The 8204-nt window shown below is 60.8% G+C and overlaps 1 protein-coding gene across 8 annotated transcripts in view; it reads left to right on the top strand.

The window, feature by feature from the left end:
- Positions 1 to 822: 822 nt before the first annotated feature.
- Positions 823 to 8204, top strand: part of EPB41 (erythrocyte membrane protein band 4.1) — a 95917-nt gene continuing 88535 nt past the window's right edge. For all 8 annotated transcript variants that reach the window (XM_075114691.1, XM_075114682.1, XM_075114692.1 and 5 more), the window contains exon 1: positions 823 to 948. The gene's annotated coding sequence lies outside the window, so the exon portion shown is untranslated. The remainder of the gene's footprint in view (positions 949 to 8204) is intronic.

The following is an 8204-nucleotide window of genomic DNA, read 5'->3' as shown; positions in this document are numbered from 1 at the left end:
ACCGCCACCACAGGGCCACCAGCGCAGGGCTGCCACGGCCACCGCAGGGCCACCACCACATCCTGGCCCACAGGGAGGCCTGCGAGGCCCTCAGTGCTGGCGATGGGGAGGAATCCCAGCCCACCACCACCACGGCCACCCCAGTCCCCCCTTATCGCCTGCAGCCACCGCCTGCACGGCACTGATAGCCCAGGCGTGTCCCCGTGGCCGCCGGGGATATGGCCGGTCTCCGGGCAGCCGGTGCCACGCAGGCACCCTGGTGAGGAGCGGGGGTGGCTGTGGCCGTGCCTCAGCCCCGCGCTGCCCTTATCGGCGCCGGCCACACCGCTGGCAGGGCGGCGTCACCCCCGGGGCACCTGCAGCCTCCCTGGGGCGAGCGCAGGGTGGGGGGTCCCCACCTCCACCAGCCCCCCCCAGGGTAGGGATGGGTTTATTTTTTTCTCCTAAAAAAGTGGTTAAAAACCGAGGTGGGTGAAAACGAGTGTAAAAATCTATAAAAGAGCCAATTCTGCTGGTTTTCGGGGGGATCTGGGGCTCTGCCAGCTGTGCCACGGTGATGCCGGGCCCCAGACCCCGCCCGGGGGTGCCCACGGCCCCTGGGGTGTCCAGGGAACCTGCGGGAAACACTTTCTCCTTATATAGGGTGGTGACGTCACGGCGCCGCTCGGAGGTCACGCGCCCCCCGCGGGGAGGTGGGGTTTGGGGGAATCTCCTCGCCCCGCCCCTTCGTCTACCGTGACGCCACACCGTCACCTGCCCGCCCCGCCCACTGCAGCGCCGCGCCGCCGCCGGCCCCGCCCCCTCCGCGGCGTTGACGGGCGGAAGTGGTAGCCAATGGGCGCGGCCGGCGGCCTGGAGGGGGCGGGGCGCGCGCTGACGTCAGCTGGGGGCGGGGCCTACGGTGCAGGTGGAGGCAGCGCGGTGCGGAGTGGAGCGGCGCCGGCCCGGGTGAGTGGTGGGGGTTGGGGGGGCTGCGCGGGGGGACCGGGGAGCCCCGGGGTGGGGGGTTCTGGAGGACCTCTGGTGGGGTCAGGCTGGGGTGGGGGGTTATAGGAGGATTTGGGGTGCTCTGGGGTCACGTGGGGAGGTCAGGCTGGTTATGGGGTGGGGGGGGTTATGAGGAGCCGTGGAGTGCTCTGGGGTGGGAGGGGGGTCCTTGATAGGGTCAGGCTGGGTGTGGGGTGACCTGGGGCTTGGGGAGCCAGGGAGACCCACAGAGGTCAAGTGAGATGTGAGGTGCTGTGGGGTTTGGGGGGGTCGGGCTTGGGGACTCTCAGTGAGTGAGGTGTGGGTAGGGGGGGTTGTGGGGAGATGTGGGGTGTCTTCGGGCTTGGGGAGACCAGGGAGGCACCACAGCAGGGTCAGGCAGTGTATAGGGCAGAAGGGACAATGTGGGGTGCTCTGGAGTGGGGGGGCTGCCAGTGGGGTCCGGCTGGGTGTGGGGGGAATGGGGTGCACTGGGGCTGTAGCAGTGGGGCTGGGGGGTGCGTGGGGCGGAAGGGGAGGGGATGGCGTGCTCTGAGGGGCAGCGGGGGGGGCCCACAGCTGGCTCAGTCTGGGGAGGTGTGGGGCGCGGGGCCCTGCCCCACGGGGGATGCCCCCGCCCCGGGCTGGGCTGTTTTCCCCCCATAGCGTTGTTCCCGCTGGTGCAGCGGAGGGGAATGGGTGGGTGCAGCCTCGGGGAGCCGGGTCCCCCCCCTGCACCCCGCGCTCCCGGCGGCAGCACCCGTCGTCCCTCCCTGGGAGGCGGCGGCAGCTCCCGCGTTGGCATCTGGGTTGGGCTCTGATTTCCCGGAGGTGTTCGGTGCTGGCTGGGGCTGTGCCGGAGCCCCAGCCTGCTCAGCCCGCGGCTTCGGGGCGGCCGCGCTCTTTCCCCTCTCTCCAAGAAGCCGTCCGCGCCCGCCGAGACGGTTCCCGAAGCCGCCGGCGGCTGAGCTGCAGAGTCCCGGGAGCCTCCTCCTCCCATCGATACCTGTGCCAGCGCGGACCGATGCCGCGCTCATCCAGCACCGCTAAACCCTCTCCGTCAACTTTCTGCGTCGTTCCTCCTGTGCGGCTGCGGGGATTTATCTCGCCACATCCCCTTTTAGACGGGGGGTGCTTTGCGCTGATGTTGCAACCAGAGGAGCGTGCAGCGGGACTCAGTGGCCGCGGCGGTTCCTGCAATCTCTTCCCTTCCTGAATTTCACCCTCCTGCAGCTGTTGCGGGACGAGGGGTCAGTGAACCTGCTCTCTAGTGCGTGCCATGGGCTACACCGGGGGCTTCTGCCTTCCCCGCTTCCCGGTGGGCTCGGCAGGTGCCGCAGGGTGCGAGCCGCTGGCCGGAGTCGCAGGGCACAGCGGCTATCTTTAGGGCTGTGTTGCAACGGAGGGGTGTGCCTTGGCTCGGCGCTGCCAGCAGCCGCCCCCTCGCCCGAGGATTGATTTACACCGAGGCTCCCGCATGGGAAAAATCAACATTTGCTCTGCGGTTGGCGGGAGCGGGTGTTGGGGTCCGCAGTGGGGCTGGAGTCTAGGGTCGGGCGGTGCTGGCAGCCGCATGCAGCGGGGTCGCTGCCAAGGCTGCTGGCCGGTGCCGCCAGCTCGGGCGGGCAGGGGCTGACGTCGGGCGACGCACGCTCTACATGAGGTCGGGCTGCGCAAATGCGTGCGGGGCTGCGGCTTGGCGCGGGGTGCGCCGACGGGCCCCCCAGCACCCTCGCCTGTGCTCTACCGCTGCCTGGCAGCAGGACTGGGTGAGCCGGAGCAAATGGCCAGGGATGGGGAAGGCTGGCAGTGCGAGGAAATCTCTGCAGCCCCGTGGGAGAGGGGCCGCCTTGGGGCACGGGAGCAAGTTAGGTTCCTGAAGGTGCGCCCCAAAATGGTCTCCATCCCTCTGCTGCTCCCTTCCTAAGGCATTATCGAAGGCATGGATGTGGCTCCGGGAGAGCCGGGGTCAGGGCTGCCAGCAGCAGTGCACGGTCCCCTCCGCGTCCTCTTTCTGCCAGAGTAACCCGGTTAGTCCGTGGGAGTAACTTGCACCCACGCCAGGGCTTCGGGTGACGCGGGACTGAGGTTCCCTGTTCAGCTTAATCCTTCCTCTGCAGCTGTCGCCCTGCTCCTGTTAAATGTGCCTGTGGGTGATGCAGATACGCCGTGCCCGTCCCCGAAAGGAGGCAGCCAAAACTTGGGGAGCAGTTTGTGTCCCCCCGGGTGCACAGCCATGGCACGGCTCCTCTCGGAGTGCCGGGGCGTGTGTAGACGCGGGTCTCCCCCAGCTCATTGCAGCACTGGTAGCCCCTCCTGTTTCTCACCCAAAGCGGGGCACGTGCCACTTCTGCATGTCGTGATGGTAACAGCGAGTCAGCGGCAGCAAAAAGTTCCTCACCGCATCCAACTGCTTCCCTGTGGTCGTGCTCAAGCTGTTTTGCAGGTGGCGGGAGCCTCCCCCGTCCCTTTGCTTGGCTTTGCCTTGCGCTTAAGAGAAACTTCAGGCCTTCTCGAGAGGGTTTGAAACCCTGCCGAGGAGAGAAAGTGCCTTCTCATCCGCGGCGGTGCTGCTCTGACGAGGCTCTCTCCTCCCGGCGCGCAGCCTGGCAGCTGCCGGAATTGCCTACAGCCGCATCTCTCCGCACCGCGCGTCCCCCCTGGGCTGGCGTGGTCCTTTCAGAGCCGCCGGTGGGTGAAGATCACTCGGAGGGTAAGCAAAATATCAGCCTTTCTCCGAGCAAGGGGCTCTGAAGATACGTCACTAATTTAATATATAACAAAGCTTTTTCTGAGCTCCATCCGCAGCCGTTCCCCGGGGAGGAAAGCAGGCTGTGGACAGTCCCTACCCCAAAGGGCAGATACTGTCCTTTCTGTGCTGAGCAGCGCTTTACCTTTGTGCGTGTTCCCAGCTGTGGGAGGAGGCTCAAGGTCGTGGTGGCTGGAAGTTTGGGGTCAAAAATGGCTCTTGGCCACACTGGATGCTGTGGGTTGGAGGTGTGGGAGCTGTCTGAGGTGTGATTCGGGTGGGGGAGATGGACTCACCCACCATCAGGCTGGAGGTTTCTCTTTGTATGAGCTGCTCAGGAAGGATTTGGATATTTTGGTTGCCCCTTTTATGCATATTTTTTTCTTCACGTAGTCATTTGTGTGAGGCTCTGAGTCAGGCTTCATGGGGAGATGCTGCAGCCGGTGCTTCACCTGGGTGTAGGCAGGTGGCCGGCGCCTGGGGGTGACCCCTCTGAGCAGTCTTGCACACTGGACGCCCCGCCGAGGCCGTGGTGGTTTGGTTCGTGGCTCTCAGGGTCACTTACGGTGTGAGCACCGGGGCTGTGCCAGGCGGTGCTGTTCCTGGCCAGGCTGGAGGGGTCAGCCAGGGTGGGCTCGGTGGGCTGCGTGCCCCGGGGCTGGCGGGGTCCCTCCGAGGCGGCCGGCCCGTCTGCCTGCTTCTCCCCACTAGAGGCTGCTGATGAACAGAGCATTTTTCTCTCCCTGGCTCTGACGGAGCAGCAGGGTCTTGAATTTGCAAGGCTGAGCATCCCGGCCTGAGCTTTTCCTGCTGATTCACCCTGGAGGCAGCAGCGGGCTTCCCCCAGCAGCGACGGGGTTCAGGGGGCACATCTGCTCCCCTGCTAGGCCCACAATAGATCTCCCCACTTCATTAGGTCTTAATTAGGCAAATGCACCAGGACCATGTGTGAGGCCATTGCCAAGGGACACGGATCATGAGTGGAGCCGGGTCTGGGGGTGCCGGCTCCCATCCCGCCTGCCTTGGGGGTGCCAACGGGGTTTTTCCAGCTGGGCTCTGAATGCAGAATGAGTTCAGCCTCTCATATTGTTTTCCTGGAGGATGTGTGCGCAGCGATAACCGCCTCGCTCCTCTGGCGTATCCCAACTGGCAGAAAAGCCAAGGATTAGTGAAGCGACGGAAGGGATGCTTCACCGCTGGGCATCACCGTGACGGCACGGTAAAGCTGCTGTGTAGACACAAAGGAGGCTCTTCTTCCAGGGCAGCTGGTTTGGAACCTAATGCCTGGGCAGGATGGTAGTCTGGAAAGCAACCACAGACCCTGGGAAGATGATTGATCACATAACAATTAGCTGCCACATGGTAATAGCTGCAGTGGAAGGTGCCTGGGAAGGAATCTGTGGTGTTGCACAAGACCCGGCCGCCTTTGCTAGGTACAGGCACTGCTGGGAGGGCAGCGTGGTGCCAGCTGGCTCCAGCACCGAGCAGGCACCGTGGCTTCCCCGACAATGGCAGAGCGGCGCTTTACATAATCTGGGACTTGCAAAACAAGCTTGAAGGTCTGGAAAATCCTCCTGCTATTGTTGGTGCTCAAAGTTTGCCGAATTTCCTGGTTTGATCTGCGGGTCTGTTTTTTGTTTAGGGACCGCAATGGGGAAAAATGCGCTTTGCACAGAGAAAAGAAAAGGGTGTTTGTGGCGTTTAATCCACGCCTGCTCCTTAGACGAAACTATTTTTGTGGTTCACAAGAGGTTTTGAGCAGCTGCTCACAGCTTTATAGGGCTGCGGAGGACTCTTCATCTATCCAATTAGCATGGTTTGTCTCCAGTCCCCTCCTCATGTCCCCCGAGAAAATCCTGGAATATCAGATGTGCAGGCACGGGGCGCTGTGGGCAGTGCACACGCAGGCACCATCTGGGCTCCTGGCCCAGGGGTCTGCTCAGGGGCAGAGAACACTGGGTCAAACTGGCTTTATGTTGTCTGAGCATTGTGCAAGGCAGACTCTGCTGCCCCGGGAAGGCTCAAAAGCTGCCTCTCGCTTGAGCATTTTAGGAGGAGAGGCTGGAAGGGAGCCTGGGTTGTCTTATTTTGCTGTGCCTCTTAGCTAGAGTTTGCTGCTGCTTCCTGCAGCTTTGTGATTTGAAGGCAGCTGGGAAATGCATCTGGGAGGATGCTGAGGCTGTCGGAACCACCCTGGGCCCACACCGGCCTGTGGACGCAGTGTGTTGCCTGGCCCGTCAGAAGTGTTTTGGGGTGTAGGGCCTGCCCTTGCTCCTCCATATGCACACACCAAAACCTTTTGGCAGCACAACTTAAGCCACTGACGCCCTGTGTGCTATTCGATTAAATGAATGAATACCTGTTAACGTGTTTTTCACTCCTGCTTATAATAGGTGACTAAGAAACCTGCCTTTTCCTGCCATTCCTGGGAAAGCCTGATTTGGTAGCAAGGAAGGAGGTTAAGTTCTTGCTGGCCCACTTGATGTGAGGCAAGTTTTGGCACCCTGGGAAGCGGCAAAAAAGGAGGAGGAACCCTGGCCTGACGGCAGAAATGCATCCTCTTAATTGAAGTGGCTTTGAGCTCCTTTCATGTAGGTAATTACATCTGGTCATGGTTGACCTGAGCTGGATTTGAGCAAGGGGATGTGAGGCCTAACGTGTGCTGGGAGTCTTTGGAGTGACCAAGCTCTGACCGCAGCGGTGTTAAAGCAATCTTGTAGGTGTCGCAAACGAGCCAGCGCAGCGCAGCGATGGGGTGGGAGATGCAGGGAAGCTGTGAGCTTGCTTACAGCCTGGAGAGCCCAGTGCCAGCGATGAGCTCTGCTCAGCATTGGTGGGAGCTGGGGTGGACTGATGTCTTGAAGCATCATTGTAGCCATGGCATTACCGCAGCTGAAGCGTTACAGCATTTATCATGCCGTACATGACCTCTGTGAGCTGATCCCTGCTTGGTTGCTGTCCCTGATTGCAGCAATGGTTTAGCTGCTTGCCAGGCAGCACCAACCTTTAAGGGCTTGTATTTCTGTATCTGCTCTCTAAAAACCCTTGGAGATGTTTGTGGGCACTTCAGAACTCAAGGGGAGCTCTTTCTCTGCATTGAGGGTCGTATCAAACAGGAATGGCACCGGGTGGCCTCCCTGCATCTGTGGAACTCAAGCGCTGAGCACGGGAGCGATGGAGGGCAGATGCTGGGCCGGCCCTGCGCCATGTTGGGCTCTAATGTGACTTTCTCCGTCTGCGTTGATGTTGTGCTGGGGGGGCCCATGTCTGAGGTGGAGGCGAACCTCTCCCGTATGGTCGGGATTGGCCTCAGCCACCGCGGGCTCACAGATGGGGTCAGCGGTGCTCAGGGATTCCCTTGGATGCGGAGTGGAGGCTCTTCATAGCAAACATGGTCATCTGTATCATTGCATAGCTTGAAACCTGTCCCTTAAAAGTACCGTCTGGCAGCTGGGGTGTGAGTAAGCGAGAGGAGTCCCCTCACTTCAGAACTTTTTTCTCTGGTTTTGAATAAAAATGAAATATGGTTTAAACCTATTGCTGGTGATGCGCTCGTGGGTTTGGGGTGCAGTTCCTCCCTGGGAGGCAGCCAGGAGAAAGCCCTGCTTTTCTCAGGAAGGTCACTCGGCCCCGTGTGATGGTCGGATCGTTCCCGGTGTGCTGTGTCAGTTGCTGTGCCTCGGCCGAGCGCCAAGACTTCAGCCTTCTAGGAAAGGCCGTGGGAGCCGGTGTGGGTTTCCCTTGCTGCCTGCTGCCAGCCCAGGGGTGCCTCGCGAGCGGCAGTTGGAGGTGTTGGGGAAGCATCTGGAGTTGCGGATGGCTTATGCTGGGGTTACAATGCTGTTTGATCCATCTGAGCTGCCTTTTGGTGGGAATACACAAGATATCTGAGCGCAGAATTGATCCGTGCTGCTGGCCAGGCTTTTCCCTGGTGCTGCTGTAGCAAGAGGCAAACGTGGTTACGGCAACTGCCTGGCTCTGGCAGTTTGCATCTTGCCTCCCCTACAAACTGCCTTCAAACTTCCTGGCCCCTGTTCTGGTTGATCCAAGGCTGTTATTGGAGCTCAGCAAACCATGATGATCACATCTGAGCGCTGTACCTCAAACCACCTGGCAGCTCTGGGGCTGGATGAAGAAGCTCATTTGCATGGGGTGGTTAATTCTCTGTATGTTTTAATCTCTGTGACCATCTGTGTTCTTGCCTGCACTGGGGAGTCGGGAGCTCTTGGGATTTATTCCAGGAGGTGAACACGGAGGGGACTGTTTGTTCTGTGTCTGCCAAAAACTGCCCGGGGTCAAAGCAGGACAGCCTCATTAACTCTGGGAACACTTGCTCCTGCATCTTCAGGCAAGGAGGCCTTGAAGATATGTCAGCTCTGTCCTGGAGGCACGTCCCGAAAAGCTGCAGGGAGAGGGCAGGGGCAGAAGGCACTTATTGAAAATGGGGACCTCTGTGAATGCTTTCCAGCATACAGACCCAAACATCGGG

The sequence above is a fragment of the Phalacrocorax aristotelis genome, chromosome 20, assembly GCF_949628215.1.
Source record: "Phalacrocorax aristotelis chromosome 20, bGulAri2.1, whole genome shotgun sequence".
In the NCBI taxonomy this organism is placed as follows: Eukaryota; Metazoa; Chordata; class Aves; order Suliformes; family Phalacrocoracidae; genus Phalacrocorax; species Phalacrocorax aristotelis.
Note: the sequence above shows the minus strand (reverse complement) of the source record. Positions and strands in the feature narration are given on the sequence as shown.